General features: G+C 43.6%; 1 protein-coding gene across 1 annotated transcript in view; it reads left to right on the forward strand.

Annotated features, from left to right (window-relative positions):
- The first annotated feature begins 627 nt into the window (after positions 1 to 627).
- Positions 628 to 12,131, forward strand: part of NEK6 (NIMA related kinase 6) — a 111,935-nt gene continuing 100,431 nt past the window's right edge. Inside the window, exon 1 of the mRNA XM_032767574.2 lies at positions 628 to 700. The gene's annotated coding sequence lies outside the window, so the exon portion shown is untranslated. The remainder of the gene's footprint in view (positions 701 to 12,131) is intronic.

A 12,131-nucleotide genomic window follows, 5' to 3' on the forward strand; every position in this document is an offset into this window, starting at 1 on the left:
CTATTATTTATATCAGTAGTTCAGTATTCAGGTCCCTTCTGGCAGGATTTAAGTCTCCCTTGTAGAATTCCAGCAGGCAGTAGAGCCGGAGCTGGGCGCAGCCCTCGCTCTTGTTATTCCTAGTAGGGGAGCACCTACAGGCCTTGAGTGGGTGTGGGGCCCTGCTGTGTCAGGCGCTGTACAAACGCTGAGGGCTCAGGTGCTGTTCCTGCTTGTGGCCATGGCCCATGCAAGCCACAGGACAACCTCCCAGCCAGAAAGCTGGGGGGCCCGTACATCCCCCTCGCGGAGAGGCTCCCCTTGCGCCCCGGTCCCCCAAGTGCCCTCCCCGAGCGAAGCCTCAACAGGCCTGGCGCCGCCATGCTCCCACTCCTCGGGCCGGACCCTTCGCGGCCAGGGGGTGTCTGCCCGGGCTCCACGCTCCCCGGGCCCGCGGGCTGGGACGGGTCGAGCCACCCCGGGTGCAGCCGCCGGGACGTGGGGGGCCGGACGCCGGCCCTGCCTCCACCCCAGCTCTGGACCCAGGCCAGGCCGGCGCGCGCTCCCGGGCGCAGGGCCTGCGTGGCAGCCGGGACGGCGCGCGCCCGCGTAAGGGAGGGAGCTGAGCAGGGGCGCGGAGCGCGCGACGAAGTTGTTGCCGGGACCTCGCTGCCGCGGACTCGGGCGGCTGTGGGAGTCTCCGCGGCGCCCCCAGCCGCAGGTAAGGGGCCGCCGCGCCGCTCGCCCGGCACGCCGCGCAGCCGGGGCTCGCCCCCAACGTCCGCCGCTCCTGAGGGTCACCCTGGCCCCGCGGCGAAGCCCTCCCGGATGGCACAAAGTGTGGTGTGGTGTGTGTGGTGTGGTGTGTGTGTGTGTAATGCGGTGCTCTGCTGGCGGGTGTGGGTTTGTGGGGTGTGCTCTGCTGGGTGGGGTGTCGGTTGTTGGGGTGTGCTCTGGGGGCGAGGTGTGTGTGTGTGTGGGGGTGTGCTCTGGGGGCGGAGTGTGTGTGTTGTTGGGGGTGATGCTCTGGGGGGGGGGGTGTGTGTGTGTTGTTGGGTTGCTCTGCTGGGTGGGGGGTGGTGTGGTTGGGGGTGCTCTGCTGGGTGGGGGCGTGTGTGTGTGTTGGGGTGTTGCTCTGCTGGGTGGGGGGTGTGTGTGTGTTGGGGGTGCTCTGGGGGGGGGGGTGTGTGGTGTTGGGGGGTTGCTCTGGGGGCGGGGGGTGTGTGTGTGTTGGGGGGTGCTCTGGGTGGGTCGGGGGGGGGTGTGTGTGTGTTGGGGGTGTTGCTCTGGGGGCGGGGTGTTGGTGTGTGTTGGGGGTGTGCTCTGTTGGGTGGGGTGTGTGTGGGGGGATGCGTGGGGGGATGTGCTCTGCTGGGGGTGTGGGGGGTGTGTGCTCTGTGTGGGGTCTGTGTGTGCGTGGTGTGTGCTCTGTGTGGGGGTGTGTGTGTGAGGTGTGTGCGGTATCTGTGTGTGGTGTGCTCTGCTCTGTGTAGGGTGTGTGGGGGTGTGTGCGTGCACTGCGTGTGGGGGGAGTGTGTGCTGTGCTCTGCTCTGTGTGGGGGGGTGTGTGTGTGTGGGTGCACTGAGCCCCTGGGACCAGGCACGGGGGCTGGCCACTGTCCTGCCTGGGCCACGCAAAGGCTCATGGCACGTGTTAGGGGGCATGTGGACTGGTCACTGTCCTGCAGGGCCTTTGGGGAAGGCTTGTGGACTTGCTGCTGTTCTGCAGGGGCCGGGGGAAGGTCCATGTTGCAGGAGAACAGGACTTGCTGGTCTCTCCTTTTGGGACATCAGTCTCCATTATGTCACTTTTTTTTAAGGTATTTAGTGGCCATGTTAGGGACCGGCTTGGGTGTAATGCTCAGGAACAGTATTCTGGAGTCTTTCCTGCTGCCTAAGCTTGCCTGCCTTCCTTCCTTCCTTGCTTTCCTTAGATGGTGTCTTTGTGTAGCATCCAGGCAGGTGTTTGTGGTATCATTAGCAGAAAAGGACTATGGTCTTACAGTTAGACATGGAAAAGTCCTATGAGGACCTATTACTTCTTCCTACCCTCTACAGAGCTAGTGCAGAGTTGTTTCCTAATGTATCTTTTTTTCCTTTTTTCATTTTAAATGTTCCAGGCAAATAGGGCTTTCACCACTTCCTCTGGGAGAGTAGTCCATAACAGACTAGATTGGACAGTGGTTCTCAACCAGAGGTCTGGGGCGCCCTGGGGGACCACGAGTAGGTTTCAGGGGTCTGCCCAATAAGGACAGTGTTAGACTCACTGGGGCCCAGGGCTGAAAGCAGAACCCCACCACGGAGTCTGAAGCCCAGGGCTCTGAACCTTATAATTCGGTGTTGAAACTGAAGCCTGACCAATGTAGCTTCATGGGGACCCCCTGTGGTGTGGGGCCCCAGGCAACTGCCCTGTTTGCTACCTCTTAATGCAGGCCCTGGCTTTTATATGCAGAAAAACAGTTGTTGTGGCACAGGTGGGCTGTAGAGGTTTTTATAGCGTGTTGAGGGGGAAAGAAAGAAAAAGGTTGACTCCCCCTGGACTAGAACTCAAGGTCAAGAATAGCATTATAGTGTCAGAGTAATGTGCTAGTGGGCTGGGAGCATGTGGACATCAGCCTTAATGTAGGGGAAAGAAACAACGTAAATATGAGAGGCAGAGAGAGGAGGAGGAAATAAGTGATCTTTGAAGAAATTTGAGAAGTGTTGAGCGATAATGCCACGGCTCCCTTTGGCCATGTGACTTGCCCATTTACTGCAACTCTTGATTTTGGGACTAACCCATATCTGGACAAATCTCAGAAAAGAGTTGAAATGACCCCAAAATGCAGTATTCTCCCCTCTTGGATGGAGGTTTGTTGATCTATAAATGCTGTTAGGAAAGGTGTTAGTAGGCAACATTGCTTCTGAAGTTAAGCAAGGTTAAAATTACTCTAAAAATAGGGCTATTTGTGTGGTTTTATGTGGGTTGGTGTCAGGTTGCACTTTTTTTTTTGTAAACATTAGAGATGGTGGTGCTGCCAGATACATATGCCTTAGCCAGAGGTTCCAACATATTTCTATTCTGATCTGAAAGAGAGAAATCACCTCATGGAATAGGTCCTCTACTTTCTCCTGAAACAGTGGTTCTCAATCAGAGGTATATGTACCTCTGGGAAGTGCTCAGAGGTCTTCTGGGAGTACATTAACTCATTTAGATATTTGCCTAGGTTTACAACAGGCTACTTAAAAAGCGCTAGTGAAGTCAGTACAAACTAAAATTTCATAGACAATGATTTGTTTATACTGCTCTGTATACTATACACTGAAATGTAAGCACAATATTTATATTTCAGTTGATTTTTTTATACTTATGTGGTGGTAATGAGAAAGTAAGGACTTTCTCAGTAACAGTGTGCAGTGAGACTTCTGTATTTTTATATCTGATTTTGTAAGTTTTTAAGTGAGGTGAAACTTGAGGGTACACAAGACAAATCAGACTCTTGCAAGGGGTACAGTAGTATGGAAAGGTTAAGACCCACTGCTCTAAAATCCTTTACCTTCTCTACTGCCTATTCTTCTGTGGGCTTGTGGGCCATGAATAGAGCTCTGCAATCACTGGTTAATCTATGGACTCTAGTCTGAGAACTTCTCTACTTCCAGACATTTTCCATTTGGAGACCTGTCTGTTTGTTGTTTTTTTAACATTCTGCTGAACATTTTAAGGGAGAAGAGCCCTAACTAGTCTTAGAATGCTTTATTTTCTGTTATTCTTAAATGATGTATAGTATATCTGGAATAAAATCAGTACATTTGGGGAGACAAAATCTCTCTGTATTTGGAATATTTGATTTGGGCTGAACAGTGAAATGCCATTTTCTTTAACATGTTCTTCAATCCAAAGTGTGATTTGCACTATTTTAGAATGATGAACAGCTTTCTTAAACAACTCTATCTGTCTGTGTATTTTTATCAATGAGAGTTCTACGGTATTTCACAGAATAAATAATCTGAGAGGAAATACTATAACAGTTGAAAGTTTGGTGATGCAAATTCCTTATATGAACTTCTTCCTGTCCTCCGACTGTCTCCTTTAATATTTTATGAAGCAGTACAAGGAAACATTAAATGTATGTGACATGTACACCGTGTTGATATTTTGACATATTTCTTGACACTGAGTCAAACTTTTATTGTCAGAATAATTTTATTCCTGTGGATTTTCTGTCTGAAAACCAAGTTCTTTTTTGTTTGTGGAACTTGTTTTAGGCTAGGGCTGCTGTACTATTTCCTATGGCTTACATTTTAAAAATAATGGGGGATGGGTGGGGGAAGCCTTCACTGTAATGGAAGAGAAACGTTTCCAGTGAGAAGTGAGATTTCAAAATGCAAAGAGGAACTCATTAGTACAAAATCAACATTTTTTCCTCTGTTTTAATAATTGCAGTTCTGGATACTAACATGCAAAAACAGTCATCCTCCTCCATCTCCATGAAAGAAATATAATTCAACTAAGGAGAATTATTCCAGGAAAAGAATGTCACAATAACTTGATTGTGAGTTTTGTTCTGGTTATGGTGTTCTAAACTGTTCAGTTTTTCATGAAAGTTTATGAAATTTCAGTTTTGTTTAGTTCTGTGAAAAGTGAGCAAAGTTAATAGCAATTCAAAACCCCTATGCCTATGTCTGCCCTGGAAATTGAGTTTATTTATAACATGTGCTTTCCCCCTCCTGTCTGACAGTCACTGTTCAGGTGTATCACACTTTGTACTGAATACTTTTGGCCTAAATTGTCTTTTCTAATTGCTCCCCATAAAGGAGGAAGAGCAGCAGTAGCAAATGATCTGAAACTTATGTTTGTAATTTACCTAAGTGCTTTTTGATTTTATTCAGAGATTATTGATGTCTTGAAAGGAAGAACAACGAGGAGTAATAATGGCACCTTAGAGACTAACAAATTTATTTGAGCATAAACTTTCGTGGGCTAAAACCCACTTCATCGGATGTATTTTCCACTGCATGGATCCGATGAAGTGGGTTTTAGCCCACGAAAGCTTATGCTCAAATAAATTTGTTAGTCTCTAAGGTGCCACAAGTACTCCTCATTCTTTTTGGTGATACAGACTAACACGGCTACTACTCTGAAACCTGTTTTAAAAGGAAAATATTTCTTGCACTGTGTGGTCTATTCACATCAGTTACATATTACGATATAGTACTCTGAGCAATGGACTAAGAGTCAGAACCTCCTAATTCTGACTTTTCCTTCAACCTCCCCACCTCAATTTCCTCATCTGTAAAATGTGAATATTTCAGCTCCAAGATGTACTGTGAAGATTAATTAGTGATACATACACAACTTTGAAGATGGGAGGAGCCATAAGTGCTAAATATCTTTCACATCAAGGCACTGAAAAATTGACTTCAGCAAGCAAACAGAAAAAATCAGACAATGCAGACTAGAACAGTCAGTAGGGTAAATAGAGTAAGAAGTGAAAAATACAAACATCTTCAACTTATGTTTAAAGCAAGAAAAGTCATCAGTGTGCATCTTGGATGGGATGAGGGAGTTGCATTACACAAGAAAAACACAAGCAAAAGCTGAACAATGAACTGTAGAACTGTGGATATCAATGTAAGATCCAATACTGAGCAATGAAACAGTCTTTAGTTGGGAGACACAGCATCTCGGAAACCAGAATAGTCTTATAACTGCATGTGTGTTTTAAACATTTTCTAATTTACTGCTGTTAGATTTGCATGATGTGGAAGAGGCAGTTCATGGCTCTGACAGCTGTGAAACTTTGTTTTATCTCTGCCAGATCAGAAATCAGTGGAAGTTCATTACAGAAAACAGACTAGCTTTTAATATTTAAACAAAACTTTCCTTTTTGCATTGTGGCTTATCACTAGGAGGTTACTCAACATGTTAAGGTTAAGATAAAAATCATGTATTAACATATTCTTGACATCTTTAGAATTTTATATTGAGTTTCAGTACATTGATTGTACTTCAGAGAGAGAGAGGGGGATGATAGTGTGGTCTGAGCAGAGACTTAGGAGCCACTAACTCAGGGGTAGGCAAGCTATGGCACGGGTGCCGAAGGTGGCACGTGAACTGAATTTCAACAGCACTCGCACTGCCCAGGTCCTGGCCACCAGTCCGGGGGACTCTGCATTTTAATTTAATTTTAAAAGAAGCTTCTTAAACATTTTAAAACCTTCTTTCCTTTACATACAGCAGTAGTTCAGTTATATATTATACACTTAGAGAAAGAGACCTTCTAAAAACGTTAAAATGTATGACTGGCACGCGAAACCTTACATTAGAGTGAATAAATGAAGACTTGGCACACCACTTCTGAAAGGTGCCGATCCCTGCACTAGCTATTGAAGTCCTGTTCTATTTCTGACACAGACTCCCCTTTTTGCCTTGGAAAATCATTTAACCAACCTCTGTCTGTTTTCCCCATGTATATATGGAAGAAAATAACTCCGCACTTGCTTATCTACCTAACAGGGTTGTTTTGTTTAAAAAAGAGAAAGAACTTTATCTTCAAAGACCTGTACAAGCACTAAGTTTTTTCCCTCAAACATAGGAAATATATTTAATAGGAATAAACTCTATTGTACATAAGTCTTTCATGCCAATATAAATTTCTAGAGTGGGATGAAAGTTTAAATGTGGGGGTTAGGCATGAGCACCATTGTTAGCATGTGGATCATTTTGGGAGTAAAGTGGATGTCACTAGCAGCTTTCAGCTTGTAGTTGCCAGTCATCTGCACACCATGTGTGTCTGCTTGTGAAACACTTTCAGCTAATTCTGGCAGCAAGTAACTTCATTCTGCTGCTTGGGATCTTAAAAGGGAGGACTTCTGAAAAACTCACCTGTCTGCTGCATATATCAGGTGCTTCATAAGCTACAGGTTCTTATGGAACTAGTTTATTTAAAGACAGTAACAAGGAATCTTAAAGAAACATTTTTGGAAATGCCCAGAGTGCCTATCCACTACTATCCATGTTTGATGGCATAAATGAACTCAAAATATTTAGATTTGTCAGAATTAAGTTCTAGTATTGTGTCTGTTTGCCAGATTAGCTGAATTTTTTTAAGATCCAGTCGACTATTAGTTTAACTTCCTGACACTGTGTTTAGAGAGAAGTACTTTAGGCATGATCTAGCGAGCTGATGTCTGCTTTAATAAGATTCTTAATTTAAAATTTAAACAAGAAGTCAGCATGGGGTAAACATCAGATTTCCTTTTTGTCTCTATGTGCAGCAAAATCAAACACTAAAGATTTATATTTTGCATAATGTTTATCCAAAGAACACCCAGATCATTTTATCTTTATTATGAAGGGTGGAATCTACATTTCTGTTCAAGATTTCAAAAGGTTATGTGGTGTTAAACTGTTAACAGCTCAGTTAATATATAGAGTGCATGGATTTTTTGGCTATGTCTATGCTACAGCTTAGGTTGGTATGGCTTATGTCGCTGACTGGTGTGAATCAACCCCTCCCTCCCCCAAGTGACATAAGTTACACCAACGTAAGCACTGGTCTGGACATTGCTATGTCAGCGGTTGAGCCTTTTGGAAGAGCATCTTCACAGACATGTTGCAGCAGGGTAGCATGTGTAGACAAGCCCATTAATGTCCACGTGGAAGAGAAAAGTTTTTAAGGTCTCATCTGAAAGCCTCCTTGGAGGGTATGTTAAGAAGTTGCCCTTAAAAGATTAAGAGGCCTCCAATAGTCTTTGCTTCTGTAATTAGTCCCATTAAACTTTAACATGTTCTCTCCATACAGCCATTCTGTTTGCAAAGTTTGTAGTACAAATTCACAATAATACTTAGTACATACCTACTGCTGTTCACCAGTACAGGCCTGCACAACTTGTAAAATGGCGAGGGCCATATTACTCCAAAGAAAACAGCTGAGGGCTGAAAAAACTGCCCCTAGCACTGCCCCCCCCCCAAACACATCCCCCGCCCCAGCGCCACCCAGCCCTGTGGAAACAAACATCCCTCCCCTCCCCCCTGAAGTATAAAGCCTCGCCGCCACTGCTTGCCCACCGGCCTACTCGGCTTGCCATCCCCCCATGAAATAAGGGGAGGGGAAAAGGGGACTGTTTGAAGGGATTTTCTGGGGCTATGAACTAAGGGGAGGGGAAAGTGGGGAATTGTGAAGGGATTGAATGTGACTGTCCAACACACAAACACAGGAGCCACAGGGAGCCTGGGGCGGGGGCGGGGCAGTGTGATAGGGACCATGGAGGGGGAAGGTCCCTGGATCAGGGAAGGGGGCAGCAGTCAGGGCAGGACAGGTGCAAGACACAGACACACACACACGTCTCCCCCAGGGTTTTCCTGGCTCCCCATAGACAGTTCAATACCCCCCTAAGCCCCCCGATCGCTACAGAGGCCGCCCTGGGACCAACCAGCACAGTAGCTGCCCTGCCCCCAACCAAAGAGGGGGTCTTTGGGAGGTCTCGGCCCAGGCCCCCCGAGCTGCGGCTTAAGCCCATGCCGCGCGCCCCTCCCGTTGCTCAGCACTTACCGGCTCTGCGTCGTGCCTAGCGCTTCCTGCCTGAGCGGGCCCTGGAAGTGACGCATCCGCTGTATGCCAGGCGAGCGGGGGAGATGGAAACGTGCGGTTCTGGCTGTTAGGGCAGTTGGAGCGCGGCGCACGTGTGCGGGCTGTGAGGCAAGCCCCTCCCTCCCCCCCCCCCGAGGCAGGGGGCGAACCCAGTAGTCCCAGCCTGCCACTTGCCCGCAGGCCACACAGGTCACGTGTGCTAGGAACAGAACTCAGAGTGCTGTCTTCCAGTTCAGTGTCCTTGTCTCTGGACCACACTGTTCATACAAGTTCTAGAACAAGTTCTCAGAGGTTCCATTACAGACCCTTGTTATGAAAACAAATTAAGAAATAGTGAGATGAAAATACAATAAGTTTTGTAGATACTCATGTACCACGTGTCTTTAAACGCCACCAGCTTTCTTCAGGAAATATTCAGGCTGCAAAAGCTATATCGTTCTGCTGGGACTTTTTTGTTATCCACCATATGTATTCAGCCAGAACTGTGTTGGGAAGCTTGCAAGTTTGTCTCCCCTTAGTCCTTGAGCAATAATGAGCCATTGGGATGATGCATGGAGGAATAACCAACATGGGAATGTTTAGGTTGGACTTCAGCAAGGAATTATTAACAATACATTGTGGTAGTTTATGGAATGGTCTCTTCAAGGAAGATGTGAGATCGCTATTGCAGGGTTGTTCAGAACTGGATTAGACAAGACATTAGAGCATTTTCTTTAGGGAGCCGTTGTTCACTGGCTGCGGCATGAGCTGGAAATGATCTAATAAGTCTTTTCCATTTCTGAATTCTATAATTCAGGTTATATTTTGATATTTTTAGTGGTGGTGGTGGTAGTGGTGGCCAAAATGATAAAGTTCCAGACAATTTATTAATACATAACTTTTTGAAATCTTGAATACAAACGTAGATTAAAAACTGCTCTTAAAGCAAAACTCTACTGTGACAGATTCTAATCCCTACATTTAAATTATAGAGTAAATCAATATTTGTTTAAAAGTGCCTTAAATAAAACATTCATAATAAACAATAACAAAATAGGAAGCTTCTGTCTTGATTCTTCTGTAGTGTAGGAAATGGGGAGTGAATATCCTACTTGAATGCATGGCAAAATAACGCTAAAAGTTGTAAGGCAAGATTTCTTTAAAAGAAAAACTAAACCAACACATTCCTGATGTTAACCGTGCTTCAGACATGGCAGTTTGTATAGATACAAATCTTTATGTGGCTGAACTGTTCTTTTTGTATCTTGGCTTATTTTTACATGTGCATTGTTTTGGATCAAATTAAAATTACTTTACATTCTAACCTGGACTGAGTAGTTAAACATCTGTACCTATAGTGCCACAGTTTTACATGTCTGAGAAATCTCTGGGGTTCAGTTTTGGTTTTCGAATACATTTTTTAATGTCCAAAATAAACTATTTTACATTTAAAAATATGAAAATCAATCTTTTAATTTCTAGTAATGGACAGTATTTAACATAGCCCACTCCTTACAATTAGAACTATCATGGCATAGCGCAACTACATTAGAAATTGTATTTTAGTAAGTGGGACAGATGTTTTTAAAGTTATTTATGTAATGTTTACTTTGGTTTGGTGCTACTTTAAGTGTCTGGTATCATCATAGATTCCAGCCAGTGAGCAGCTGCCTGTCACAGATGAGAGAGAAAAAAAATTCCCCCTTGCTGCTTGTTTCCAAATAGGGTTTTCATGCAAAACGAACAGTAATATAATGAAAGCATCTTAATCAAATTCATATTTGCTATTATTTATTTAGGTAAGGCAGGTAACAGACCATATCTAGGACAAAATATTGATGAACTAAAATAGAACGGTCCTACTTATTTCCTTTGAAGAGTTACTGTCATTAGGATTAACCTTAAAGTGTCTGCAAATTTTTTTTAGTACAGATCTGTCTGTACTTCAGTAAATTAGTCAAATCACATGTTAAATACTGAGTAAAATCTAGAAACTTTGTAAAATTGTTGCCATATGCTTGGAAGTAAAATGTTTCTACCTTGCAAGGCAGAGTGCATTACTTGATACATCTTTGTTAAGAAAGTAGATTTAGAAATATAGATGACTTTCTTTAATATTTATTTTGACACACTAACACATTGCCCAGAGCTGTTTAGAAAAAGTAATTCTCATTTGAAATGCAACTGGTGTCTCTACAGTGACATTATTACTGCATGTGTTTAATATTTTTTCTTTCCATGCTTTTGCAGCACTTACTGAATTATGTCTTATGATCTGGCTATGTTTTGCCCAAATGAAGATGATACTGTATTCTGTTTTTGTTTCTTATTTTATACAAGAAGGTCAGGTAGGCTGGAGAATTCTCAGGGAAATATGTAGCAAATCCTTCTTTATTAACAATGACCTGTGCAGTGGCAAGTAGAGTGCAGACTTAAGAGGAGCAGATATGAAAACTGAGCATGTTCATGATTTTTGAGTTGAATCTCCTGCTCTGTTCAGCATTTTGAGATTGAATGTGAGAGCTCACAATTTAAAAAATGGATAAATTATTTTATATTCATATTTTTAAAATTGAGTTAATGCACAGGACTGCATTAACTGAGTCTTAGATCATATGTTATAGTGATCTGATATGTTATTTTAATATTTGTGAATTAATACTACCTGACAATAGAAAACAGTGAAAATGTGAAAATAGTTGTCAGATACTTGAACTAAACAAATTCATTAGTGTCATGAAATGCAGAAAATTGTAACATTTATTTTTAAAGGTTTAAATATAATACTTGGCATACATGTCTACTTTCATCCAAGTTGCAGAGTTGATGTGTGTGCAAATGTGGACTGGAACCCAAGCAAGTTCACCCATAGCTGCTGCCTGTCACTGCCTGCCTGTGAGTCAGCAGCCTGCGCCTGGCTCAACCGGTGTAGGATGACTCAAGTTCCAGTTTTCTTTCTTTCCATAGAGCCTACTGTCCTCCTTGTGACCAGACAGTAACTCTGTTCGTTGAGTTTGAAGCCATAAAATTGAAGGATAAGAGAGTACTCTGGCTAGACTCTCCAACCAGTGATTCCTTTTTGGAATTTAAGCTAAAATATGGATTGTAACATCATGGAAAATTGGCATGGTTCATCAAAGAGGAAAACTGCCCTGCGGAGGATTTATAGAAAATTTGTTTTGTGCCCTCTTTTAGTTCTGAGAGGTTTTTTTCCCTTCTGCTGCCTCCCACCTGAAAATAATAAATAATACTTGCTTTTTATATAGAATTATCAGGAATATCAAGTCCCTGGTTTTGCTGGAGGACTCTGAGAATCTCAGGATGTGTGTGTTTTGTGGGCTCTTAAAGGGATGAAACTGTAGAGTTTTTGACATTGTTTCTCCCAAGTGTTTATCAGGAATTGGACTAAAATGGTTGTTAAAAACAAAAGTTTAACAGTCTGACTAAAAATTCCTTCCCCTCTCCGCAGCTCTGCTTTCACTCTTTTGAGCTGTGATAATTTCACTAGCTCTTCAGCCACCATAGAGTCTTCAAGGGGAAGTGAGGCTTAAATTTCTAATGGAGAAAAGAAGAAGAAATGTTATTTGTAGCAATCTTTTA

Source organism: Chelonoidis abingdonii, chromosome 24, assembly GCF_003597395.2.
Source record: "Chelonoidis abingdonii isolate Lonesome George chromosome 24, CheloAbing_2.0, whole genome shotgun sequence".
NCBI lineage: Eukaryota > Metazoa > Chordata > Testudines > Testudinidae > Chelonoidis > Chelonoidis abingdonii.